This window comes from Phyllobates terribilis, unplaced genomic scaffold (genome assembly GCF_046119375.1).
Source record: "Phyllobates terribilis strain yellow unplaced genomic scaffold, ASM4611937v1 Scaffold_94__1_contigs__length_6153435, whole genome shotgun sequence".
NCBI lineage: Eukaryota > Metazoa > Chordata > Amphibia > Anura > Dendrobatidae > Phyllobates > Phyllobates terribilis.
In genome coordinates, this window is record NW_027362854.1 from 334085 (window position 1) to 360000 (window position 25916).

Consider the following 25916-nt stretch of genomic DNA (forward strand, 5'->3'; position numbering starts at 1 on the left):
CCTAGGTGCTTCACAAATTGATTCGTAAAAATGAAAAAGTGTTTTTTTTTTCACTTTTTCATTATTACGAATCAATTTGTGAAGCACCTGGGGGTTCCAAGTGCTCACTATGCATCTAGAAAGGTGCCTTGGGGGGTCTAGTTTCCAAAATGGGGTCACTTGTGGGGGAGCTCCAAAGTTTGGGCACAGAGAAGCTCTCCAAACGCAATGTGGTGTCCGCTAACAATTTGAGCAGATTTTCCATTCAATTTGTTAGCGGACACCATGTTGCATTTAGAGAGCCGCTGTGTGCCCAAATATTGGAGCTCCCCCACAAGTAACCCCATTTTGGAAACTAGACCACCCAAGGCACCTATCTAGATGCATAGTGAGCACTTGGAACCCTCAGGTGCTTCACAAATTGATTCATACAAATGAAAAAGTTTTTTTTTTTTCACTTTTTCATTGTTACGAATCAATTTGTGAAGCACCTGGGGGTTCCAAGTGCTCACTATGCATCTAGATAGGTGCCTTGGGGGGTCTAGTTTCCAAAATGGGGTCACTTGTGGGGGAGCTCCAATGTTTGGGCACACAGGGACTCTCTAAATGCAACATGGTGTCCTCTAACAAATTTAACGGAAAATCGGCTCAAATTGTTAGCGACACCATGTTGCGTTTGGAGAGCCGCTGTGTGCCCAAACATTGGAGCTGCCCCACAAGTGACCCCATTTTGGAAACTAGACCCCCCAAGGCACCTATCTAGATGCATTGTGAGCACTTGGAACACTCAGGTGCTTCACAAATTGATTCATAAAAATGAAAAAGTGTTTTTTTTTTTCACTTTTTCATTGTTACGAATCAATTTGTGAAGCACCTGGGGGTTGCAAGTGCTCACTATGCATCTAGAAAGGTGCCTTGGGGGGTCTAGTTTCCAAAATGGGGTCACTTGTGGGGGAGCTCCAAAGTTTGGGCACACATGGGCTCTCCAAACACAACATGGCGTCCGCTAATTATTCAAGCAAATTTTACAATCAAAAAGTCAAATAGCGCTCCTTCCCTTCCGAGCCCTGCCGTGCGCCCAAACAGTATTTTTTCCCCAAATATTGGGTATCTGCGTGCCCAGGGGAAATTGCACAACAAATTTTGGGGTCCATTTTTTCTTGTTACCCCTGTGAAAATAAAAAAAATTGGGTCTAAATTAACATTTTTGTGAAAAAAGTTAAATGTTCATTTTTTTCTTCCACATTCAAAAAATTCCTGTGAAGCACCTGAAGGGTTAATAAAGTTCTTGAATGTGGTTTTGAGCACCTTGAGGGGTGCAGTTTTTAGAATGGTGTCACTTTTGGGTATTTTCTGTCATAAAGACCTCTCAAAGTGACTTCAAATGTGATGTGGTCCCTAAAAAAATGGTTTTGTAAATTTTGTTGGAAAAATGAGAAATCGCTGGTCAACTTTTAACCCTTATAGCTCCCTAACAAAAAAAAATTTTGGTTCCAAAATTGTGCTGATGTAAAGTAGACATGTGGGAAATGTTATTTATTAACTCTTTTGTGTGACATATCGCTCTGATTTCAGGGCTTAAAAATTCAAATTTTGAAAATTGCAAAATTTTCAAAATTTTCGCCAAATTTCCGTTTTTTTCACAAATAAACGCAAGTGATATCGAAGAAATTTTTCCACAATCATGAAGTACAATATGTCACTAAAAAACAATCTCAGAATCAGGGGGATCCGTTGAAGCGTTCGAGAGTAATTACCTCATAAAGTGACAGTGGTCAGAATTGTAAAAATTGGCCCGGTCATTAACGTGCAACCACCCGCGGGGCTTAAGGGGTTAATGCAGTTTCTAAAATCAGAAAGAATTGAATTCAATGTTTTTTGTTCATTTTGCTTGTTTGTCGGATTTTGGGATGGACTCTTTGGCTTTGCTTTTCTTCTCCTCATTGGATTTTTCATGTTCAAAGTTGCAGAAGCCAGATTACAAGCTCATTTTGGTTCAACTTCAGCAACTGTGCATTGCATTGCCATGTAATGTGATGCAATGCTATCTTTCTAGCTCTCCCTTTTTACTTCCTTTTGGATAAACAGACATATTAGGCAAGCATTTTGGAGCTTTCACCTAAATAACTACAGGTGGTGAGATAAGCTGCACAATATAATTGACCTTTCAGTATATTGTTGCACACACACCATCTATTTAGCAAATGCCCTTGTTATCAACAGCAGCCTTTTAAACTCACCTGAGCTAACAGGTATGTGCGCTGGTTACTCTGCTGCGCTTAAAATTTCTTTTTTGGTTTGCTACAATGCCTTTTCTGAAACGTTGTCTCCTTCTGCTGGAACACTGACTTCTTTCATTTAATGCCTGCAGACTATAAAAGAGAACCCAACCCAAAAAGTTTGGTTGATTAGTCTGTGGCATTCTGTTAAACTGTTGCTTATGGCGGTCTCTGTGAGCTTCTCAGCGACATTCAGCCAGCCAGGTATCCTGCCTGCAGTAGATGGAATGTGGCAATGGAACGCTGGCTGCGCGTGTCATAATAGGCTCTGAGCCTTTATATACCTGTGCACAGCAGCAGCCACCTTCAGTCTGCTGCTGGACAGCCAGCAGCAGCAGCAGCAGGAGAGGTATGTAATCAGGAGCCCTCCTGCTAAGGGTAGACAGCTGCTCGTTCCACCCCACCCCCCGCCTTAATTGGTTCTCCTCCCTTCCAACGGTGTTGAGGCGGGTGGGAACAGCAGGGGGTGAAGGTGCTGTGTTTAAAGAGGTGGAGCTATGCAGATCTAAAATGCGTGGATTGCAGCAGCAGCAAGCCGAAAAGTGCAGGCATGTAAGGGATCTAGAGGTTGACAACATGTCTTCTTAACGGGAGTCCAGGAGCTCATCTCCATAAATGGACTTTTCAGGATCCTTGGGTGGCTCCGTAGTTTGAAACCAATTCTGGTTATCGCTTCTCGGCCTTTTGGCTAAGATCAAGTGTAGTATCTGTTCTTATCAGTTTAATATCTGATACGTCCCCTATCTGGGGACCATATATTAAATGGATTTTTAGAACAGGGAGATGGAAAAAGAGCTTGCTCTGTCCACTCCACGCATTGACCTGGTATTGCAGTATCTCCAGGACCGGTGCACCCCTTCTTTAATGCAGTTTCTAAAATCAGAAAGAATTGAATTCAATGTTTTTTGTTCATTTTGCTTGTTTGTCGGATTTTGGGATGGACTCTTTGGCTTTGCTTTTCTTCTCCTCATTGGATTTTTCATGTTCAAAGTTGCAGAAGCCAGATTACAAGCTCATTTTGGTTCAACTTCAGCAACTGTGCATTGCATTGCCATGTAATGTGATGCAATGCTATCTTTCTAGCTCTCCCTTTTTACTTCCTTTTGGATAAACAGACATATTAGGCAAGCATTTTGGAGCTTTCACCTAAATAACTACAGGTGGTGAGATAAGCTGCACAATATAATTGACCTTTCAGTATATTGTTGCACACACACCATCTATTTAGCAAATGCCCTTGTTATCAACAGCAGCCTTTTAAACTCACCTGAGCTAACAGGTATGTGCGCTGGTTACTCTGCTGCGCTTAAAATTTCTTTTTTGGTTTGCTACAATGCCTTTTCTGAAACGTTGTCTCCTTCTGCTGGAACACTGACTTCTTTCATTTAATGCCTGCAGACTATAAAAGAGAACCCAACCCAAAAAGTTTGGTTGATTAGTCTGTGGCATTCTGTTAAACTGTTGCTTATGGCGGTCTCTGTGAGCTTCTCAGCGACATTCAGCCAGCCAGGTATCCTGCCTGCAGTAGATGGAATGTGGCAATGGAACGCTGGCTGCGCGTGTCATAATAGGCTCTGAGCCTTTATATACCTGTGCACAGCAGCAGCCACCTTCAGTCTGCTGCTGGACAGCCAGCAGCAGCAGCAGCAGGAGAGGTATGTAATCAGGAGCCCTCCTGCTAAGGGTAGACAGCTGCTCGTTCCACCCCACCCCCCGCCTTAATTGGTTCTCCTCCCTTCCAACGGTGTTGAGGCGGGTGGGAACAGCAGGGGGTGAAGGTGCTGTGTTTAAAGAGGTGGAGTTATGCAGATCTAAAACGCGTGGATTGCAGCAGCAGCAAGCCGAAAAGTGCAGGCATGTAAGGGATCTAGAGGTTGACAACATGTCTTCTTAACGGGAGTCCAGGAGCTCATCTCCACAAATGGACTTTTCAGGATCCTTGGGTGGCTCCGTAGTTTGAAACCAATTCTGGTTATCGCTTCTCGGCCTTTTGGCTAAGATCAAGTGTAGTATCTGTTCTTATCAGTTTAATATCTGATACGTCCCCTATCTGGGGACCATATATTAAATGGATTTTTAGAACAGGGAGATGGAAAAAGAGCTTGCTCTGTCCACTCCACGCATTGACCTGGTATTGCAGTATCTCCAGGACCGGTGCACCCCTTCTTTAATGCAGTTTCTAAAATCAGAAAGAATTGAATTCAATGTTTTTTGTTCATTTTGCTTGTTTGTCGGATTTTGGGATGGACTCTTTGGCTTTGCTTTTCTTCTCCTCATTGGATTTTTCATGTTCAAAGTTGCAGAAGCCAGATTACAAGCTCATTTTGGTTCAACTTCAGCAACTGTGCATTGCATTGCCATGTAATGTGATGCAATGCTATCTTTCTAGCTCTCCCTTTTTACTTCCTTTTGGATAAACAGACATATTAGGCAAGCATTTTGGAGCTTTCACCTAAATAACTACAGGTGGTGAGATAAGCTGCACAATATAATTGACCTTTCAGTATATTGTTGCACACACACCATCTATTTAGCAAATGCCCTTGTTATCAACAGCAGCCTTTTAAACTCACCCGAGCTAACAGGTATGTGCGCTGGTTACTCTGCTGCGCTTAAAATTTCTTTTTTGGTTTGCTACAATGCCTTTTCTGAAACGTTGTCTCCTTCTGCTGGAACACTGACTTCTTTCATTTAATGCCTGCAGACTATAAAAGAGAACCCAACCCAAAAAGTTTGGTTGATTAGTCTGTGGCATTCTGTTAAACTGTTGCTTATGGCGGTCTCTGTGAGCTTCTCAGCGACATTCAGCCAGCCAGGTATCCTGCCTGCAGTAGATGGAATGTGGCAATGGAACGCTGGCTGCGCGTGTCATAATAGGCTCTGAGCCTTTATATACCTGTGCACAGCAGCAGCCACCTTCAGTCTGCTGCTGGACAGCCAGCAGCAGCAGCAGGAGAGGTATGTAATCAGGAGCCCTCCTGCTAAGGGTAGACAGCTGCTCGTTCCACCCCACCCCCCGCCTTAATTGGTTCTCCTCCCTTCCAACGGTGTTGAGGCGGGTGGGAACAGCAGGGGGTGAAGGTGCTGTGTTTAAAGAGGTGGAGTTATGCAGATCTAAAACGCGTGGATTGCAGCAGCAGCAAGCCGAAAAGTGCAGGCATGTAAGGGATCTAGAGGTTGACAACATGTCTTCTTAACGGGAGTCCAGGAGCTCATCTCCACAAATGGACTTTTCAGGATCCTTGGGTGGCTCCGTAGTTTGAAACCAATTCTGGTTATCGCTTCTCGGCCTTTTGGCTAAGATCAAGTGTAGTATCTGTTCTTATCAGTTTAATATCTGATACGTCCCCTATCTGGGGACCATATATTAAATGGATTTTTAGAACAGGGAGATGGAAAAAGAGCTTGCTCTGTCCACTCCACGCATTGACCTGGTATTGCAGTATCTCCAGGACCGGTGCACCCCTTCTTTAATGCAGTTTCTAAAATCAGAAAGAATTGAATTCAATGTTTTTTGTTCATTTTGCTTGTTTGTCGGATTTTGGGATGGACTCTTTGGCTTTGCTTTTCTTCTCCTCATTGGATTTTTCATGTTCAAAGTTGCAGAAGCCAGATTACAAGCTCATTTTGGTTCAACTTCAGCAACTGTGCATTGCATTGCCATGTAATGTGATGCAATGCTATCTTTCTAGCTCTCCCTTTTTACTTCCTTTTGGATAAACAGACATATTAGGCAAGCATTTTGGAGCTTTCACCTAAATAACTACAGGTGGTGAGATAAGCTGCACAATATAATTGACCTTTCAGTATATTGTTGCACACACACCATCTATTTAGCAAATGCCCTTGTTATCAACAGCAGCCTTTTAAACTCACCTGAGCTAACAGGTATGTGCGCTGGTTACTCTGCTGCGCTTAAAATTTCTTTTTTGGTTTGCTACAATGCCTTTTCTGAAACGTTGTCTCCTTCTGCTGGAACACTGACTTCTTTCATTTAATGCCTGCAGACTATAAAAGAGAACCCAACCCAAAAAGTTTGGTTGATTAGTCTGTGGCATTCTGTTAAACTGTTGCTTATGGCGGTCTCTGTGAGCTTCTCAGCGACATTCAGCCAGCCAGGTATCCTGCCTGCAGTAGATGGAATGTGGCAATGGAACGCTGGCTGCGCGTGTCATAATAGGCTCTGAGCCTTTATATACCTGTGCACAGCAGCAGCCACCTTCAGTCTGCTGCTGGACAGCCAGCAGCAGCAGCAGCAGGAGAGGTATGTAATCAGGAGCCCTCCTGCTAAGGGTAGACAGCTGCTCGTTCCACCCCACCCCCCGCCTTAATTGGTTCTCCTCCCTTCCAACGGTGTTGAGGCGGGTGGGAACAGCAGGGGGTGAAGGTGCTGTGTTTAAAGAGGTGGAGTTATGCAGATCTAAAACGCGTGGATTGCAGCAGCAGCAAGCCGAAAAGGCAGGCATGTAAGGGATCTAGAGGTTGACAACATGTCTTCTTAACGGGAGTCCAGGAGCTCATCTCCACAAATGGACTTTTCAGGATCCTTGGGTGGCTCCGTAGTTTGAAACCAATTCTGGTTATCGCTTCTCGGCCTTTTGGCTAAGATCAAGTGTAGTATCTGTTCTTATCAGTTTAATATCTGATACGTCCCCTATCTGGGACCATATATTAAATGGATTTTTAGAACAGGGAGATGGAAAAAGAGCTTGCTCTGTCCACTCCACGCATTGACCTGGTATTGCAGTATCTCCAGGACCGGTGCACCCCTTCTTTAATGCAGTTTCTAAAATCAGAAAGAATTGAATTCAATGTTTTTTGTTCATTTTGCTTGTTTGTCGGATTTTGGGATGGACTCTTTGGCTTTGCTTTTCTTCTCCTCATTGGATTTTTCATGTTCAAAGTTGCAGAAGCCAGATTACAAGCTCATTTTGGTTCAACTTCAGCAACTGTGCATTGCATTGCCATGTAATGTGATGCAATGCTATCTTTCTAGCTCTCCCTTTTTACTTCCTTTTGGATAAACAGACATATTAGGCAAGCATTTTGGAGCTTTCACCTAAATAACTACAGGTGGTGAGATAAGCTGCACAATATAATTGACCTTTCAGTATATTGTTGCACACACACCATCTATTTAGCAAATGCCCTTGTTATCAACAGCAGCCTTTTAAACTCACCTGAGCTAACAGGTATGTGCGCTGGTTACTCTGCTGCGCTTAAAATTTCTTTTTTGGTTTGCTACAATGCCTTTTCTGAAACGTTGTCTCCTTCTGCTGGAACACTGACTTCTTTCATTTAATGCCTGCAGACTATAAAAGAGAACCCAACCCAAAAAGTTTGGTTGATTAGTCTGTGGCATTCTGTTAAACTGTTGCTTATGGCGGTCTCTGTGAGCTTCTCAGCGACATTCAGCCAGCCAGGTATCCTGCCTGCAGTAGATGGAATGTGGCAATGGAACGCTGGCTGCGCGTGTCATAATAGGCTCTGAGCCTTTATATACCTGTGCACAGCAGCAGCCACCTTCAGTCTGCTGCTGGACAGCCAGCAGCAGCAGCAGCAGGAGAGGTATGTAATCAGGAGCCCTCCTGCTAAGGGTAGACAGCTGCTCGTTCCACCCCACCCCCCGCCTTAATTGGTTCTCCTCCCTTCCAACGGTGTTGAGGCGGGTGGGAACAGCAGGGGGTGAAGGTGCTGTGTTTAAAGAGGTGGAGTTATGCAGATCTAAAACGCGTGGATTGCAGCAGCAGCAAGCCGAAAAGTGCAGGCATGTAAGGGATCTAGAGGTTGACAACATGTCTTCTTAACGGGAGTCCAGAAGCTCATCTCCACAAATGGACTTTTCAGGATCCTTGGGTGGCTCCGTAGTTTGAAACCAATTCTGGTTATCGCTTCTCGGCCTTTTGGCTAAGATCAAGTGTAGTATCTGTTCTTATCAGTTTAATATCTGATACGTCCCCTATCTGGGGACCATATATTAAATGGATTTTTAGAACAGGGAGATGGAAAAAGAGCTTGCTCTGTCCACTCCACGCATTGACCTGGTATTGCAGTATCTCCAGGACCGGTGCACCCCTTCTTTAATGCAGTTTCTAAAATCAGAAAGAATTGAATTCAATGTTTTTTGTTCATTTTGCTTGTTTGTCGGATTTTGGGATGGACTCTTTGGCTTTGCTTTTCTTCTCCTCATTGGATTTTTCATGTTCAAAGTTGCAGAAGCCAGATTACAAGCTCATTTTGGTTCAACTTCAGCAACTGTGCATTGCATTGCCATGTAATGTGATGCAATGCTATCTTTCTAGCTCTCCCTTTTTACTTCCTTTTGGATAAACAGACATATTAGGCAAGCATTTTGGAGCTTTCACCTAAATAACTACAGGTGGTGAGATAAGCTGCACAATATAATTGACCTTTCAGTATATTGTTGCACACACACCATCTATTTAGCAAATGCCCTTGTTATCAACAGCAGCCTTTTAAACTCACCTGAGCTAACAGGTATGTGCGCTGGTTACTCTGCTGCGCTTAAAATTTCTTTTTTGGTTTGCTACAATGCCTTTTCTGAAACGTTGTCTCCTTCTGCTGGAACACTGACTTCTTTCATTTAATGCCTGCAGACTACAAAAGAGAACCCAACCCAAAAAGTTTGGTTGATTAGTCTGTGGCATTCTGTTAAACTGTTGCTTATGGCGGTCTCTGTGAGCTTCTCAGCGACATTCAGCCAGCCAGGTATCCTGCCTGCAGTAGATGGAATGTGGCAATGGAACGCTGGCTGCGCGTGTCATAATAGGCTCTGAGCCTTTATATACCTGTGCACAGCAGCAGCCACCTTCAGTCTGCTGCTGGACAGCCCCCAGCAGCAGCAGCAGGAGAGGTATGTAATCAGGAGCCCTCCTGCTAAGGGTAGACAGCTGCTCGTTCCACCCCACCCCCCGCCTTAATTGGTTCTCCTCCCTTCCAACGGTGTTGAGGCGGGTGGGAACAGCAGGGGGTGAAGGTGCTGTGTTTAAAGAGGTGGAGTTATGCAGATCTAAAACGCGTGGATTGCAGCAGCAGCAAGCCGAAAAGTGCAGGCATGTAAGGGATCTAGAGGTTGACAACATGTCTTCTTAACGGGAGTCCAGGAGCTCATCTCCACAAATGGACTTTTCAGGATCCTTGGGTGGCTCCGTAGTTTGAAACCAATTCTGGTTATCGCTTCTCGGCCTTTTGGCTAAGATCAAGTGTAGTATCTGTTCTTATCAGTTTAATATCTGATACGTCCCCTATCTGGGGACCATATATTAAATGGATTTTTAGAACAGGGAGATGGAAAAAGAGCTTGCTCTGTCCACTCCACGCATTGACCTGGTATTGCAGTATCTCCAGGACCGGTGCACCCCTTCTTTAATGCAGTTTCTAAAATCAGAAAGAATTGAATTCAATGTTTTTTGTTCATTTTGCTTGTTTGTCGGATTTTGGGATGGACTCTTTGGCTTTGCTTTTCTTCTCCTCATTGGATTTTTCATGTTCAAAGTTGCAGAAGCCAGATTACAAGCTCATTTTGGTTCAACTTCAGCAACTGTGCATTGCATTGCCATGTAATGTGATGCAATGCTATCTTTCTAGCTCTCCCTTTTTACTTCCTTTTGGATAAACAGACATATTAGGCAAGCATTTTGGAGCTTTCACCTAAATAACTACAGGTGGTGAGATAAGCTGCACAATATAATTGACCTTTCAGTATATTGTTGCACACACACCATCTATTTAGCAAATGCCCTTGTTATCAACAGCAGCCTTTTAAACTCACCTGAGCTAACAGGTATGTGCGCTGGTTACTCTGCTGCGCTTAAAATTTCTTTTTTGGTTTGCTACAATGCCTTTTCTGAAACGTTGTCTCCTTCTGCTGGAACACTGACTTCTTTCATTTAATGCCTGCAGACTATAAAAGAGAACCCAACCCAAAAAGTTTGGTTGATTAGTCTGTGGCATTCTGTTAAACTGTTGCTTATGGCGGTCTCTGTGAGCTTCTCAGCGACATTCAGCCAGCCAGGTATCCTGCCTGCAGTAGATGGAATGTGGCAATGGAACGCTGGCTGCGCGTGTCATAATAGGCTCTGAGCCTTTATATACCTGTGCACAGCAGCAGCCACCTTCAGTCTGCTGCTGGACAGCCAGCAGCAGCAGCAGCAGGAGAGGTATGTAATCAGGAGCCCTCCTGCTAAGGGTAGACAGCTGCTCGTTCCACCCCACCCCCCGCCTTAATTGGTTCTCCTCCCTTCCAACGGTGTTGAGGCGGGTGGGAACAGCAGGGGGTGAAGGTGCTGTGTTTAAAGAGGTGGAGTTATGCAGATCTAAAACGCGTGGATTGCAGCAGCAGCAAGCCGAAAAGTGCAGGCATGTAAGGGATCTAGAGGTTGACAACATGTCTTCTTAACGGGAGTCCAGGAGCTCATCTCCACAAATGGACTTTTCAGGATCCTTGGGTGGCTCCGTAGTTTGAAACCAATTCTGGTTATCGCTTCTCGGCCTTTTGGCTAAGATCAAGTGTAGTATCTGTTCTTATCAGTTTAATATCTGATACGTCCCCTATCTGGGGACCATATATTAAATGGATTTTTAGAACAGGGAGATGGAAAAAGAGCTTGCTCTGTCCACTCCACGCATTGACCTGGTATTGCAGTATCTCCAGGACCGGTGCACCCCTTCTTTAATGCAGTTTCTAAAATCAGAAAGAATTGAATTCAATGCTTTTTGTTCATTTTGCTTGTTTGTCAGATTTTGGGATGGACTCTTTGGCTTTGCTTTTCTTCTCCTCATTGGATTTTTCATGTTCAAAGTTGCAGAAGCCAGATTACAAGCTCATTTTGGTTCAACTTCAGCAACTGTGCATTGCATTGCCATGTAATGTGATGCAATGCTATCTTTCTAGCTCTCCCTTTTTACTTCCTTTTGGATAAACAGACATATTAGGCAAGCATTTTGGAGCTTTCACCTAAATAACTACAGGTGGTGAGATAAGCTGCACAATATAATTGACCTTTCAGTATATTGTTGCACACACACCATCTATTTAGCAAATGCCCTTGTTATCAACAGCAGCCTTTTAAACTCACCTGAGCTAACAGGTATGTGCGCTGGTTACTCTGCTGCGCTTAAAATTTCTTTTTTGGTTTGCTACAATGCCTTTTCTGAAACGTTGTCTCCTTCTGCTGGAACACTGACTTCTTTCATTTAATGCCTGCAGACTATAAAAGAGAACCCAACCCAAAAAGTTTGGTTGATTAGTCTGTGGCATTCTGTTAAACTGTTGCTTATGGCGGTCTCTGTGAGCTTCTCAGCGACATTCAGCCAGCCAGGTATCCTGCCTGCAGTAGATGGAATGTGGCAATGGAACGCTGGCTGCGCGTGTCATAATAGGCTCTGAGCCTTTATATACCTGTGCACAGCAGCAGCCACCTTCAGTCTGCTGCTGGACAGCCAGCAGCAGCAGCAGCAGGAGAGGTATGTAATCAGGAGCCCTCCTGCTAAGGGTAGACAGCTGCTCGTTCCACCCCACCCCCCGCCTTAATTGGTTCTCCTCCCTTCCAACGGTGTTGAGGCGGGTGGGAACAGCAGGGGGTGAAGGTGCTGTGTTTAAAGAGGTGGAGTTATGCAGATCTAAAACGCGTGGATTGCAGCAGCAGCAAGCCGAAAAGTGCAGGCATGTAAGGGATCTAGAGGTTGACAACATGTCTTCTTAACGGGAGTCCAGGAGCTCATCTCCACAAATGGACTTTTCAGGATCCTTGGGTGGCTCCGTAGTTTGAAACCAATTCTGGTTATCGCTTCTCGGCCTTTTGGCTAAGATCAAGTGTAGTATCTGTTCTTATCAGTTTAATATCTGATACGTCCCCTATCTGGGGACCATATATTAAATGGATTTTTAGAACAGGGAGATGGAAAAAGAGCTTGCTCTGTCCACTCCACGCATTGACCTGGTATTGCAGTATCTCCAGGACCGGTGCACCCCTTCTTTAATGCAGTTTCTAAAATCAGAAAGAATTGAATTCAATGTTTTTTGTTCATTTTGCTTGTTTGTCGGATTTTGGGATGGACTCTTTGGCTTTGCTTTTCTTCTCCTCATTGGATTTTTCATGTTCAAAGTTGCAGAAGCCAGATTACAAGCTCATTTTGGTTCAACTTCAGCAACTGTGCATTGCATTGCCATGTAATGTGATGCAATGCTATCTTTCTAGCTCTCCCTTTTTACTTCCTTTTGGATAAACAGACATATTAGGCAAGCATTTTGGAGCTTTCACCTAAATAACTACAGGTGGTGAGATAAGCTGCACAATATAATTGACCTTTCAGTATATTGTTGCACACACACCATCTATTTAGCAAATGCCCTTGTTATCAACAGCAGCCTTTTAAACTCACCTGAGCTAACAGGTATGTGCGCTGGTTACTCTGCTGCGCTTAAAATTTCTTTTTTGGTTTGCTACAATGCCTTTTCTGAAACGTTGTCTCCTTCTGCTGGAACACTGACTTCTTTCATTTAATGCCTGCAGACTATAAAAGAGAACCCAACCCAAAAAGTTTGGTTGATTAGTCTGTGGCATTCTGTTAAACTGTTGCTTATGGCGGTCTCTGTGAGCTTCTCAGCGACATTCAGCCAGCCAGGTATCCTGCCTGCAGTAGATGGAATGTGGCAATGGAACGCTGGCTGCGCGTGTCATAATAGGCTCTGAGCCTTTATATACCTGTGCACAGCAGCAGCCACCTTCAGTCTGCTGCTGGACAGCCAGCAGCAGCAGCAGCAGGAGAGGTATGTAATCAGGAGCCCTCCTGCTAAGGGTAGACAGCTGCTCGTTCCACCCCACCCCCCGCCTTAATTGGTTCTCCTCCCTTCCAACGGTGTTGAGGCGGGTGGGAACAGCAGGGGGTGAAGGTGCTGTGTTTAAAGAGGTGGAGTTATGCAGATCTAAAACGCGTGGATTGCAGCAGCAGCAAGCCGAAAAGTGCAGGCATGTAAGGGATCTAGAGGTTGACAACATGTCTTCTTAACGGGAGTCCAGGAGCTCATCTCCACAAATGGACTTTTCAGGATCCTTGGGTGGCTCCGAAGTTTGAAACCAATTCTGGTTATCGCTTCTCGGCCTTTTGGCTAAGATCAAGTGTAGTATCTGTTCTTATCAGTTTAATATCTGATACGTACCCTATCTGGGGACCATATATTAAATGGATTTTTAGAACAGGGAGATGGAAAAAGAGCTTGCTCTGTCCACTCCACGCATTGACCTGGTATTGCAGTATCTCCAGGACCGGTGCACCCCTTCTTTAATGCAGTTTCTAAAATCAGAAAGAATTGAATTCAATGTTTTTTGTTCATTTTGCTTGTTTGTCGGATTTTGGGATGGACTCTTTGGCTTTGCTTTTCTTCTCCTCATTGGATTTTTCATGTTCAAAGTTGCAGAAGCCAGATTACAAGCTCATTTTGGTTCAACTTCAGCAACTGTGCATTGCATTGCCATGTAATGTGATGCAATGCTATCTTTCTAGCTCTCCCTTTTTACTTCCTTTTGGATAAACAGACATATTAGGCAAGCATTTTGGAGCTTTCACCTAAATAACTACAGGTGGTGAGATAAGCTGCACAATATAATTGACCTTTCAGTATATTGTTGCACACACACCATCTATTTAGCAAATGCCCTTGTTATCAACAGCAGCCTTTTAAACTCACCTGAGCTAACAGGTATGTGCGCTGGTTACTCTGCTGCGCTTAAAATTTCTTTTTTGGTTTGCTACAATGCCTTTTCTGAAACGTTGTCTCCTTCTGCTGGAACACTGACTTCTTTCATTTAATGCCTGCAGACTATAAAAGAGAACCCAACCCAAAAAGTTTGGTTGATTAGTCTGTGGCATTCTGTTAAACTGTTGCTTATGGCGGTCTCTGTGAGCTTCTCAGCGACATTCAGCCAGCCAGGTATCCTGCCTGCAGTAGATGGAATGTGGCAATGGAACGCTGGCTGCGCGTGTCATAATAGGCTCTGAGCCTTTATATACCTGTGCACAGCAGCAGCCACCTTCAGTCTGCTGCTGGACAGCCAGCAGCAGCAGCAGCAGGAGAGGTATGTAATCAGGAGCCCTCCTGCTAAGGGTAGACAGCTGCTCGTTCCACCCCACCCCCCGCCTTAATTGGTTCTCCTCCCTTCCAACGGTGTTGAGGCGGGTGGGAACAGCAGGGGGTGAAGGTGCTGTGTTTAAAGAGGTGGAGTTATGCAGATCTAAAACGCGTGGATTGCAGCAGCAGCAAGCCGAAAAGTGCAGGCATGTAAGGGATCTAGAGGTTGACAACATGTCTTCTTAACGGGAGTCCAGGAGCTCATCTCCACAAATGGACTTTTCAGGATCCTTGGGTGGCTCCGTAGTTTGAAACCAATTCTGGTTATCGCTTCTCGGCCTTTTGGCTAAGATCAAGTGTAGTATCTGTTCTTATCAGTTTAATATCTGATACGTCCCCTATCTGGGGACCATATATTAAATGGATTTTTAGAACAGGGAGATGGAAAAAGAGCTTGCTCTGTCCACTCCACGCATTGACCTGGTATTGCAGTATCTCCAGGACCGGTGCACCCCTTCTTTAATGCAGTTTCTAAAATCAGAAAGAATTGAATTCAATGTTTTTTGTTCATTTTGCTTGTTTGTCGGATTTTGGGATGGACTCTTTGGCTTTGCTTTTCTTCTCCTCATTGGATTTTTCATGTTCAAAGTTGCAGAAGCCAGATTACAAGCTCATTTTGGTTCAACTTCAGCAACTGTGCATTGCATTGCCATGTAATGTGATGCAATGCTATCTTTCTAGCTCTCCCTTTTTACTTCCTTTTGGATAAACAGACATATTAGGCAAGCATTTTGGAGCTTTCACCTAAATAACTACAGGTGGTGAGATAAGCTGCACAATATAATTGACCTTTCAGTATATTGTTGCACACACACCATCTATTTAGCAAATGCCCTTGTTATCAACAGCAGCCTTTTAAACTCACCTGAGCTAACAGGTATGTGCGCTGGTTACTCTGCTGCGCTTAAAATTTCTTTTTTGGTTTGCTACAATGCCTTTTCTGAAACGTTGTCTCCTTCTGCTGGAACACTGACTTCTTTCATTTAATGCCTGCAGACTATAAAAGAGAACCCAACCCAAAAAGTTTGGTTGATTAGTCTGTGGCATTCTGTTAAACTGTTGCTTATGGCGGTCTCTGTGAGCTTCTCAGCGACATTCAGCCAGCCAGGTATCCTGCCTGCAGTAGATGGAATGTGGCAATGGAACGCTGGCTGCGCGTGTCATAATAGGCTCTGAGCCTTTATATACCTGTGCACAGCAGCAGCCACCTTCAGTCTGCTGCTGGACAGCCAGCAGCAGCAGCAGCAGGAGAGGTATGTAATCAGGAGCCCTCCTGCTAAGGGTAGACAGCTGCTCGTTCCACCCCACCCCCCGCCTTAATTGGTTCTCCTCCCTTCCAACGGTGTTGAGGCGGGTGGGAACAGCAGGGGGTGAAGGTGCTGTGTTTAAAGAGGTGGAGTTATGCAGATCTAAAACGCGTGGATTGCAGCAGCAGCAAGCCGAAAAGTGCAGGCATGTAAGGGATCTAGAGGTTGACAACATGTCTTCTTAACGGGAGTCCAGGAGCTCATCTCCACAAATGGACTTTTCAGGATCCTTGGGTGGCTCCGTAGTTTGAAACCAATTCTGGTTATCGCTTCTCGGCCTTTTGGCTAAGATCAAGTGTAGTATCTGTTCTTATCAGTTTAATATCTGATACGTACCCTATCTGGGGACCATATATTAAATGGATTTTTAGAACAGGGAGATGGAAAAAGAGCTTGCTCTGTCCACTCCACGCATTGACCTGGTATTGCAGTATCTCCAGGACCGGTGCACCCCTTCTTTAATGCAGTTTCTAAAATCAGAAAGAATTGAATTCAATGTTTTTTGTTCATTTTGCTTGTTTGTCGGATTTTGGGATGGACTCTTTGGCTTTGCTTTTCTTCTCCTCATTGGATTTTTCATGTTCAAAGTTGCAGAAGCCAGATTACAAGCTCATTTTGGTTCAACTTCAGCAACTGTGCATTGCATTGCCATGTAATGTGATGCAATGCTATCTTTCTAGCTCTCCCTTTTTACTTCCTTTTGGATAAACAGACATATTAGGCAAGCATTTTGGAGCTTTCACCTAAATAACTACAGGTGGTGAGATAAGCTGCACAATATAATTGACCTTTCAGTATATTGTTGCACACACACCATCTATTTAGCAAATGCCCTTGTTATCAACAGCAGCCTTTTAAACTCACCTGAGCTAACAGGTATGTGCGCTGGTTACTCTGCTGCGCTTAAAATTTCTTTTTTGGTTTGCTACAATGCCTTTTCTGAAACGTTGTCTCCTTCTGCTGGAACACTGACTTCTTTCATTTAATGCCTGCAGACTATAAAAGAGAACCCAACCCAAAAAGTTTGGTTGATTAGTCTGTGGCATTCTGTTAAACTGTTGCTTATGGCGGTCTCTGTGAGCTTCTCAGCGACATTCAGCCAGCCAGGTATCCTGCCTGCAGTAGATGGAATGTGGCAATGGAACGCTGGCTGCGCGTGTCATAATAGGCTCTGAGCCTTTATATACCTGTGCACAGCAGCAGCCACCTTCAGTCTGCTGCTGGACAGCCAGCAGCAGCAGCAGCAGGAGAGGTATGTAATCAGGAGCCCTCCTGCTAAGGGTAGACAGCTGCTCGTTCCACCCCACCCCCCGCCTTAATTGGTTCTCCTCCCTTCCAACGGTGTTGAGGCGGGTGGGAACAGCAGGGGGTGAAGGTGCTGTGTTTAAAGAGGTGGAGTTATGCAGATCTAAAACGCGTGGATTGCAGCAGCAGCAAGCCGAAAAGTGCAGGCATGTAAGGGATCTAGAGGTTGACAACATGTCTTCTTAACGGGAGTCCAGGAGCTCATCTCCACAAATGGACTTTTCAGGATCCTTGGGTGGCTCCGTAGTTTGAAACCAATTCTGGTTATCGCTTCTCGGCCTTTTGGCTAAGATCAAGTGTAGTATCTGTTCTTATCAGTTTAATATCTGATACGTACCCTATCTGGGGACCATATATTAAATGGATTTTTAGAACAGGGAGATGGAAAAAGAGCTTGCTCTGTCCACTCCACGCATTGACCTGGTATTGCAGTATCTCCAGGACCGGTGCACCCCTTCTTTAATGCAGTTTCTAAAATCAGAAAGAATTGAATTCAATGTTTTTTGTTCATTTTGCTTGTTTGTCGGATTTTGGGATGGACTCTTTGGCTTTGCTTTTCTTCTCCTCATTGGATTTTTCATGTTCAAAGTTGCAGAAGCCAGATTACAAGCTCATTTTGGTTCAACTTCAGCAACTGTGCATTGCATTGCCATGTAATGTGATGCAATGCTATCTTTCTAGCTCTCCCTTTTTACTTCCTTTTGGATAAACAGACATATTAGGCAAGCATTTTGGAGCTTTCACCTAAATAACTACAGGTGGTGAGATAAGCTGCACAATATAATTGACCTTTCAGTATATTGTTGCACACACACCATCTATTTAGCAAATGCCCTTGTTATCAACAGCAGCCTTTTAAACTCACCTGAGCTAACAGGTATGTGCGCTGGTTACTCTGCTGCGCTTAAAATTTCTTTTTTGGTTTGCTACAATGCCTTTTCTGAAACGTTGTCTCCTTCTGCTGGAACACTGACTTCTTTCATTTAATGCCTGCAGACTATAAAAGAGAACCCAACCCAAAAAGTTTGGTTGATTAGTCTGTGGCATTCTGTTAAACTGTTGCTTATGGCGGTCTCTGTGAGCTTCTCAGCGACATTCAGCCAGCCAGGTATCCTGCCTGCAGTAGATGGAATGTGGCAATGGAACGCTGGCTGCGCGTGTCATAATAGGCTCTGAGCCTTTATATACCTGTGCACAGCAGCAGCCACCTTCAGTCTGCTGCTGGACAGCCAGCAGCAGCAGCAGCAGGAGAGGTATGTAATCAGGAGCCCTCCTGCTAAGGGTAGACAGCTGCTCGTTCCACCCCACCCCCCGCCTTAATTGGTTCTCCTCCCTTCCAACGGTGTTGAGGCGGGTGGGAACAGCAGGGGGTGAAGGTGCTGTGTTTAAAGAGGTGGAGTTATGCAGATCTAAAACGCGTGGATTGCAGCAGCAGCAAGCCGAAAAGTGCAGGCATGTAAGGGATCTAGAGGTTGACAACATGTCTTCTTAACGGGAGTCCAGGAGCTCATCTCCACAAATGGACTTTTCAGGATCCTTGGGTGGCTCCGTAGTTTGAAACCAATTCTGGTTATCGCTTCTCGGCCTTTTGGCTAAGATCAAGTGTAGTATCTGTTCTTATCAGTTTAATATCTGATACGTCCCCTATCTGGGGACCATATATTAAATGGATTTTTAGAACAGGGAGATGGAAAAAGAGCTTGCTCTGTCCACTCCACGCATTGACCTGGTATTGCAGTATCTCCAGGACCGGTGCACCCCTTCTTTAATGCAGTTTCTAAAATCAGAAAGAATTGAATTCAATGTTTTTTGTTCATTTTGCTTGTTTGTCGGATTTTGGGATGGACTCTTTGGCTTTGCTTTTCTTCTCCTCATTGGATTTTTCATGTTCAAAGTTGCAGAAGCCAGATTACAAGCTCATTTTGGTTCAACTTCAGCAACTGTGCATTGCATTGCCATGTAATGTGATGCAATGCTATCTTTCTAGCTCTCCCTTTTTACTTCCTTTTGGATAAACAGACATATTAGGCAAGCATTTTGGAGCTTTCACCTAAATAACTACAGGTGGTGAGATAAGCTGCACAATATAATTGACCTTTCAGTATATTGTTGCACACACACCATCTATTTAGCAAATGCCCTTGTTATCAACAGCAGCCTTTTAAACTCACCTGAGCTAACAGGTATGTGCGCTGGTTACTCTGCTGCGCTTAAAATTTCTTTTTTGGTTTGCTACAATGCCTTTTCTGAAACGTTGTCTCCTTCTGCTGGAACACTGACTTCTTTCATTTAATGCCTGCAGACTATAAAAGAGAACCCAACCCAAAAAGTTTGGTTGATTAGTCTGTGGCATTCTGTTAAACTGTTGCTTATGGCGGTCTCTGTGAGCTTCTCAGCGACATTCAGCCAGCCAGGTATCCTGCCTGCAGTAGATGGAATGTGGCAATGGAACGCTGGCTGCGCGTGTCATAATAGGCTCTGAGCCTTTATATACCTGTGCACAGCAGCAGCCACCTTCAGTCTGCTGCTGGACAGCCAGCAGCAGCAGCAGCAGGAGAGGTATGTAATCAGGAGCCCTCCTGCTAAGGGTAGACAGCTGCTCGTTCCACCCCACCCCCCGCCTTAATTGGTTCTCCTCCCTTCCAACGGTGTTGAGGCGGGTGGGAACAGCAGGGGGTGAAGGTGCTGTGTTTAAAGAGGTGGAGTTATGCAGATCTAAAACGCGTGGATTGCAGCAGCAGCAAGCCGAAAAGTGCAGGCATGTAAGGGATCTAGAGGTTGACAACATGTCTTCTTAACGGGAGTCCAGGAGCTCATCTCCACAAATGGACTTTTCAGGATCCTTGGGTGGCTCCGTAGTTTGAAACCAATTCTGGTTATCGCTTCTCGGCCTTTTGGCTAAGATCAAGTGTAGTATCTGTTCTTATCAGTTTAATATCTGATACGTACCCTATCTGGGGACCATATATTAAATGGATTTTTAGAACAGGGAGATGGAAAAAGAGCTTGCTCTGTCCACTCCACGCATTGACCTGGTATTGCAGTATCTCCAGGACCGGTGCACCCCTTCTTTAATGCAGTTTCTAAAATCAGAAAGAATTGAATTCAATGTTTTTTGTTCATTTTGCTTGTTTGTCGGATTTTGGGATGGACTCTTTGGCTTTGCTTTTCTTCTCCTCATTGGATTTTTCATGTTCAAAGTTGCAGAAGCCAGATTACAAGCTCATTTTGGTTCAACTTCAGCAACTGTGCATTGCATTGCCATGTAATGTGATGCAATGCTATCTTTCTAGCTCTCCCTTTTTACTTCCTTTTGGATAAACAGACATATTAGGCAAGCATTTTGGAGCTTTCACCTAAATAACTACAGGTGGTGAGATAAGCTGCACAATATAATTGACCTTTCAGTATATTGTTGCACACACACCATCTATTTAGCAAATGCCCTTGTTATCAACAGCAGCCTTTTAAACTCACCTGAGCTAACAGGTATGTGCGCTGGTTACTCTGCTGCGCTTAAAATTTCTTTTTTGGTTTGCTACAATGCCTTTTCTGAAACGTTGTCTCCTTCTGCTGGAACACTGACTTCTTTCATTTAATGCCTGCAGACTATAAAAGAGAACCCAACCCAAAAAGTTTGGTTGATTAGTCTGTGGCATTCTGTTAAACTGTTGCTTATGGCGGTCTCTGTGAGCTTCTCAGCGACATTCAGCCAGCCAGGTATCCTGCCTGCAGTAGATGGAATGTGGCAATGGAACGCTGGCTGCGCGTGTCATAATAGGCTCTGAGCCTTTATATACCTGTGCACAGCAGCAGCCACCTTCAGTCTGCTGCTGGACAGCCAGCAGCAGCAGCAGCAGGAGAGGTATGTAATCAGGAGCCCTCCTGCTAAGGGTAGACAGCTGCTCGTTCCACCCCACCCCCCGCCTTAATTGGTTCTCCTCCCTTCCAACGGTGTTGAGGCGGGTGGGAACAGCAGGGGGTGAAGGTGCTGTGTTTAAAGAGGTGGAGTTATGCAGATCTAAAACGCGTGGATTGCAGCAGCAGCAAGCCGAAAAGTGCAGGCATGTAAGGGATCTAGAGGTTGACAACATGTCTTCTTAACGGGAGTCCAGGAGCTCATCTCCACAAATGGACTTTTCAGGATCCTTGGGTGGCTCCGTAGTTTGAAACCAATTCTGGTTATCGCTTCTCGGCCTTTTGGCTAAGATCAAGTGTAGTATCTGTTCTTATCAGTTTAATATCTGATACGTCCCCTATCTGGGACCATATATTAAATGGATTTTTAGAACAGGGAGATGGAAAAAGAGCTTGCTCTGTCCACTCCACGCATTGACCTGGTATTGCAGTATCTCCAGGACCGGTGCACCCCTTCTTTAATGCAGTTTCTAAAATCAGAAAGAATTGAATTCAATGTTTTTTGTTCATTTTGCTTGTTTGTCGGATTTTGGGATGGACTCTTTGGCTTTGCTTTTCTTCTCCTCATTGGATTTTTCATGTTCAAAGTTGCAGAAGCCAGATTACAAGCTCATTTTGGTTCAACTTCAGCAACTGTGCATTGCATTGCCATGTAATGTGATGCAATGCTATCTTTCTAGCTCTCCCTTTTTACTTCCTTTTGGATAAACAGACATATTAGGCAAGCATTTTGGAGCTTTCACCTAAATAACTACAGGTGGTGAGATAAGCTGCACAATATAATTGACCTTTCAGTATATTGTTGCACACACACCATCTATTTAGCAAATGCCCTTGTTATCAACAGCAGCCTTTTAAACTCACCTGAGCTAACAGGTATGTGCGCTGGTTACTCTGCTGCGCTTAAAATTTCTTTTTTGGTTTGCTACAATGCCTTTTCTGAAACGTTGTCTCCTTCTGCTGGAACACTGACTTCTTTCATTTAATGCCTGCAGACTATAAAAGAGAACCCAACCCAAAAAGTTTGGTTGATTAGTCTGTGGCATTCTGTTAAACTGTTGCTTATGGCGGTCTCTGTGAGCTTCTCAGCGACATTCAGCCAGCCAGGTATCCTGCCTGCAGTAGATGGAATGTGGCAATGGAACGCTGGCTGCGCGTGTCATAATAGGCTCTGAGCCTTTATATACCTGTGCACAGCAGCAGCCACCTTCAGTCTGCTGCTGGACAGCCAGCAGCAGCAGCAGCAGGAGAGGTATGTAATCAGGAGCCCTCCTGCTAAGGGTAGACAGCTGCTCGTTCCACCCCACCCCCCGCCCTAATTGGTTCTCCTCCCTTCCAACGGTGTTGAGGCGGGTGGGAACAGCAGGGGGTGAAGGTGCTGTGTTTAAAGAGGTGGAGTTATGCAGATCTAAAACGCGTGGATTGCAGCAGCAGCAAGCCGAAAAGTGCAGGCATGTAAGGGATCTATAGGTTGACAACATGTCTTCTTAACGGGAGTCCAGGAGCTCATCTCCACAAATGGACTTTTCAGGATCGTTGGGTGGCTCCGTAGTTTGAAACCAATTCTGGTTATCGCTTCTCGGCCTTTTGGCTAAGATCAAGTGTAGTATCTGTTCTTATCAGTTTAATATCTGATACGTCCCCTATCTGGGGACCATATATTAAATGGATTTTTAGAACAGGGAGATGGAAAAAGAGCTTGCTCTGTCCACTCCACGCATTGACCTGGTATTGCAGTATCTCCAGGACCGGTGCACCCCTTCTTTAATGCAGTTTCTAAAATCAGAAAGAATTGAATTCAATGTTTTTTGTTCATTTTGCTTGTTTGTCGGATTTTGCGATGGACTCTTTGGCTTTGCTTTTCTTCTCCTCCTTGGATTTTTCATGTTCAAAGTTGCAGAAGCCAGATTACAAGCTCATTTTGGTTCAACTTCAGCAACTGTGCATTGCATTGCCATGTAATGTGATGCAATGCTATCTTTCTAGCTCTCCCTTTTTACTTCCTTTTGGATAAACAGACATATTAGGCAAGCATTTTGGAGCTTTCACCTAAATAACTACAGGTGGTGAGATAAGCTGCACAATATAATTGACCTTTCAGTATATTGTTGCACACACACCATCTATTTAGCAAATGCCCTTGTTATCAACAGCAGCCTTTTAAACTCACCTGAGCTAACAGGTATGTGCGCTGGTTACTCTGCTGCGCTTAAAATTTCTTTTTTGGTTTGCTACAATGCCTTTTCTGAAACGTTGTCTCCTTCTGCTGGAACACTGACTTCTTTCATTTAATGCCTGCAGACTATAAAAGAGAACCCAACCCAAAAAGTTTGGTTGATTAGTCTGTGGCATTCTGTTAAACTGTTGCTTATGGCGGTCTCTGTGAGCTTCTCAGCGACATTCAGCCAGCCAGGTATCCTGCCTGCAGTAGATGGAATGTGGCAATGGAACGCTGGCTGCGCGTGTCATAATAGGCTCTGAGCCTTTATATACCTGTGCACAGCAGCAGCCACCTTCAGTCTGCTGCTGGACAGCCAGCAGCAGCAGCAGCAGCAGCAGGAGAGGTATGTAATCAGGAGCCCTCCTGCTAAGGGTAGACAGCTGCTCGTTCCACCCCACCCCCCGCCTTAATTGGTTCTCCTCCCTTCCAACGGTGTTGAGGCGGGTGGGAACAGCAGGGGGTGAAGGTGCTGTGTTTAAAGAGGTGGAGTTATGCAGATCTAAAACGCGTGGATTGCAGCAGCAGCAAGCCGAAAAGTGCAGGCATGTAAGGGATCTAGAGGTTGACAACATGTCTTCTTAACGGGAGTCCAGGAGCTCATCTCCACAAATGGACTTTTCAGGATCCTTGGGTGGCTCCGTAGTTTGAAACCAATTCTGGTTATCGCTTCTCGGCCTTTTGGCTTAGATCAAGTGTAGTATCTGTTCTTATCAGTTTAATATCTGATACGTCCCCTATCTGGGGACCATATATTAAATGGATTTTTAGAACAGGGAGATGGAAAAAGAGCTTGCTCTGTCCACTCCACGCATTGACCTGGTATTGCAGTATCTCCAGGACCGGTGCACCCCTTCTTTAATGCAGTTTCTAAAATCAGAAAGAATTGAATTCAATGTTTTTTGTTCATTTTGCTTGTTTGTCGGATTTTGGGATGGACTCTTTGGCTTTGCTTTTCTTCTCCTCATTGGATTTTTCATGTTCAAAGTTGCAGAAGCCAGATTACAAGCTCATTTTGGTTCAACTTCAGCAACTGTGCATTGCATTGCCATGTAATGTGATGCAATGCTATCTTTCTAGCTCTCCCTTTTTACTTCCTTTTGGATAAACAGACATATTAGGCAAGCATTTTGGAGCTTTCACCTAAATAACTACAGGTGGTGAGATAAGCTGCACAATATAATTGACCTTTCAGTATATTGTTGCACACACACCATCTATTTAGCAAATGCCCTTGTTATCAACAGCAGCCTTTTAAACTCACCTGAGCTAACAGGTATGTGCGCTGGTTACTCTGCTGCGCTTAAAATTTCTTTTTTGGTTTGCTACAATGCCTTTTCTGAAACGTTGTCTCCTTCTGCTGGAACACTGACTTCTTTCATTTAATGCCTGCAGACTATAAAAGAGAACCCAACCCAAAAAGTTTGGTTGATTAGTCTGTGGCATTCTGTTAAACTGTTGCTTATGGCGGTCTCTGTGAGCTTCTCAGCGACATTCAGCCAGCCAGGTATCCTGCCTGCAGTAGATGGAATGTGGCAATGGAACGCTGGCTGCGCGTGTCATAATAGGCTCTGAGCCTTTATATACCTGTGCACAGCAGCAGCCACCTTCAGTCTGCTGCTGGACAGCCAGCAGCAGCAGCAGCAGGAGAGGTATGTAATCAGGAGCCCTCCTGCTAAGGGTAGACAGCTGCTCGTTCCACCCCACCCCCCGCCCTAATTGGTTCTCCTCCCTTCCAACGGTGTTGAGGCGGGTGGGAACAGCAGGGGGTGAAGGTGCTGTGTTTAAAGAGGTGGAGTTATGCAGATCTAAAACGCGTGGATTGCAGCAGCAGCAAGCCGAAAAGTGCAGGCATGTAAGGGATCTATAGGTTGACAACATGTCTTCTTAACGGGAGTCCAGGAGCTCATCTCCACAAATGGACTTTTTAGGATCGTTGGGTGGCTCCGTAGTTTGAAACCAATTCTGGTTATCGCTTCTCGGCCTTTTGGCTAAGATCAAGTGTAGTATCTGTTCTTATCAGTTTAATATCTGATACGTCCCCTATCTGGGGACCATATATTAAATGGATTTTTAGAACAGGGAGATGGAAAAAGAGCTTGCTCTGTCCACTCCACGCATTGACCTGGTATTGCAGTATCTCCAGGACCGGTGCACCCCTTCTTTAATGCAGTTTCTAAAATCAGAAAGAATTGAATTCAATGTTTTTTGTTCATTTTGCTTGTTTGTCGGATTTTGGGATGGACTCTTTGGCTTTGCTTTTCTTCTCCTCATTGGATTTTTCATGTTCAAAGTTGCAGAAGCCAGATTACAAGCTCATTTTGGTTCAACTTCAGCAACTGTGCATTGCATTGCCATGTAATGTGATGCAATGCTATCTTTCTAGCTCTCCCTTTTTACTTCCTTTTGGATAAACAGACATATTAGGCAAGCATTTTGGAGCTTTCACCTAAATAACTACAGGTGGTGAGATAAGCTGCACAATATAATTGACCTTTCAGTATATTGTTGCACACACACCATCTATTTAGCAAATGCCCTTGTTATCAACAGCAGCCTTTTAAACTCACCTGAGCTAACAGGTATGTGCGCTGGTTACTCTGCTGCGCTTAAAATTTCTTTTTTGGTTTGCTACAATGCCTTTTCTGAAACGTTGTCTCCTTCTGCTGGAACACTGACTTCTTTCATTTAATGCCTGCAGACTATAAAAGAGAACCCAACCCAAAAAGTTTGGTTGATTAGTCTGTGGCATTCTGTTA

General features: G+C 44.5%; 18 non-coding genes across 18 annotated transcripts; all 18 read left to right on the forward strand.

Moving 5' to 3' along the window:
- Positions 1–2926: 2926 nt before the first annotated feature.
- On the forward strand, positions 2927–3117 carry LOC141197927 (U2 spliceosomal RNA). The gene has a single exon (XR_012269942.1). It is a non-coding gene; the product is annotated as a U2 spliceosomal RNA (small nuclear RNA).
- Positions 3118–4232: 1115 nt separating this feature from the next.
- LOC141197938 (U2 spliceosomal RNA) lies at positions 4233–4423 on the forward strand. The gene has a single exon (XR_012269947.1). It is a non-coding gene; the product is annotated as a U2 spliceosomal RNA (small nuclear RNA).
- Positions 4424–5535: 1112 nt separating this feature from the next.
- Positions 5536–5726, forward strand: LOC141197950 (U2 spliceosomal RNA). The gene has a single exon (XR_012269956.1). It is a non-coding gene; the product is annotated as a U2 spliceosomal RNA (small nuclear RNA).
- Positions 5727–6840: 1114 nt separating this feature from the next.
- On the forward strand, positions 6841–7030 carry LOC141197852 (U2 spliceosomal RNA). Its single transcript, XR_012269879.1, has one exon. It is a non-coding gene; the product is annotated as a U2 spliceosomal RNA (small nuclear RNA).
- A 1115-nt stretch (positions 7031–8145) lies between these two features.
- LOC141197961 (U2 spliceosomal RNA) lies at positions 8146–8336 on the forward strand. The gene has a single exon (XR_012269965.1). It is a non-coding gene; the product is annotated as a U2 spliceosomal RNA (small nuclear RNA).
- A 1115-nt stretch (positions 8337–9451) lies between these two features.
- LOC141197974 (U2 spliceosomal RNA) lies at positions 9452–9642 on the forward strand. Its single transcript, XR_012269974.1, has one exon. It is a non-coding gene; the product is annotated as a U2 spliceosomal RNA (small nuclear RNA).
- A 1115-nt stretch (positions 9643–10757) lies between these two features.
- Positions 10758–10948, forward strand: LOC141197985 (U2 spliceosomal RNA). Its single transcript, XR_012269984.1, has one exon. It is a non-coding gene; the product is annotated as a U2 spliceosomal RNA (small nuclear RNA).
- Positions 10949–12063: 1115 nt separating this feature from the next.
- LOC141197997 (U2 spliceosomal RNA) lies at positions 12064–12254 on the forward strand. The gene has a single exon (XR_012269991.1). It is a non-coding gene; the product is annotated as a U2 spliceosomal RNA (small nuclear RNA).
- A 1115-nt stretch (positions 12255–13369) lies between these two features.
- LOC141198505 (U2 spliceosomal RNA) lies at positions 13370–13560 on the forward strand. The gene has a single exon (XR_012270453.1). It is a non-coding gene; the product is annotated as a U2 spliceosomal RNA (small nuclear RNA).
- A 1115-nt stretch (positions 13561–14675) lies between these two features.
- On the forward strand, positions 14676–14866 carry LOC141198008 (U2 spliceosomal RNA). Its single transcript, XR_012269992.1, has one exon. It is a non-coding gene; the product is annotated as a U2 spliceosomal RNA (small nuclear RNA).
- Positions 14867–15981: 1115 nt separating this feature from the next.
- Positions 15982–16172, forward strand: LOC141198506 (U2 spliceosomal RNA). Its single transcript, XR_012270454.1, has one exon. It is a non-coding gene; the product is annotated as a U2 spliceosomal RNA (small nuclear RNA).
- Positions 16173–17287: 1115 nt separating this feature from the next.
- Positions 17288–17478, forward strand: LOC141198508 (U2 spliceosomal RNA). The gene has a single exon (XR_012270455.1). It is a non-coding gene; the product is annotated as a U2 spliceosomal RNA (small nuclear RNA).
- A 1115-nt stretch (positions 17479–18593) lies between these two features.
- Positions 18594–18784, forward strand: LOC141198019 (U2 spliceosomal RNA). Its single transcript, XR_012269993.1, has one exon. It is a non-coding gene; the product is annotated as a U2 spliceosomal RNA (small nuclear RNA).
- Positions 18785–19899: 1115 nt separating this feature from the next.
- On the forward strand, positions 19900–20090 carry LOC141198509 (U2 spliceosomal RNA). Its single transcript, XR_012270456.1, has one exon. It is a non-coding gene; the product is annotated as a U2 spliceosomal RNA (small nuclear RNA).
- A 1115-nt stretch (positions 20091–21205) lies between these two features.
- Positions 21206–21395, forward strand: LOC141197853 (U2 spliceosomal RNA). Its single transcript, XR_012269880.1, has one exon. It is a non-coding gene; the product is annotated as a U2 spliceosomal RNA (small nuclear RNA).
- Positions 21396–22510: 1115 nt separating this feature from the next.
- On the forward strand, positions 22511–22701 carry LOC141198029 (U2 spliceosomal RNA). The gene has a single exon (XR_012269995.1). It is a non-coding gene; the product is annotated as a U2 spliceosomal RNA (small nuclear RNA).
- Positions 22702–23822: 1121 nt separating this feature from the next.
- Positions 23823–24013, forward strand: LOC141198425 (U2 spliceosomal RNA). Its single transcript, XR_012270376.1, has one exon. It is a non-coding gene; the product is annotated as a U2 spliceosomal RNA (small nuclear RNA).
- A 1115-nt stretch (positions 24014–25128) lies between these two features.
- LOC141198030 (U2 spliceosomal RNA) lies at positions 25129–25319 on the forward strand. The gene has a single exon (XR_012269996.1). It is a non-coding gene; the product is annotated as a U2 spliceosomal RNA (small nuclear RNA).
- The last annotated feature ends 597 nt before the right edge of the window (positions 25320–25916 follow it).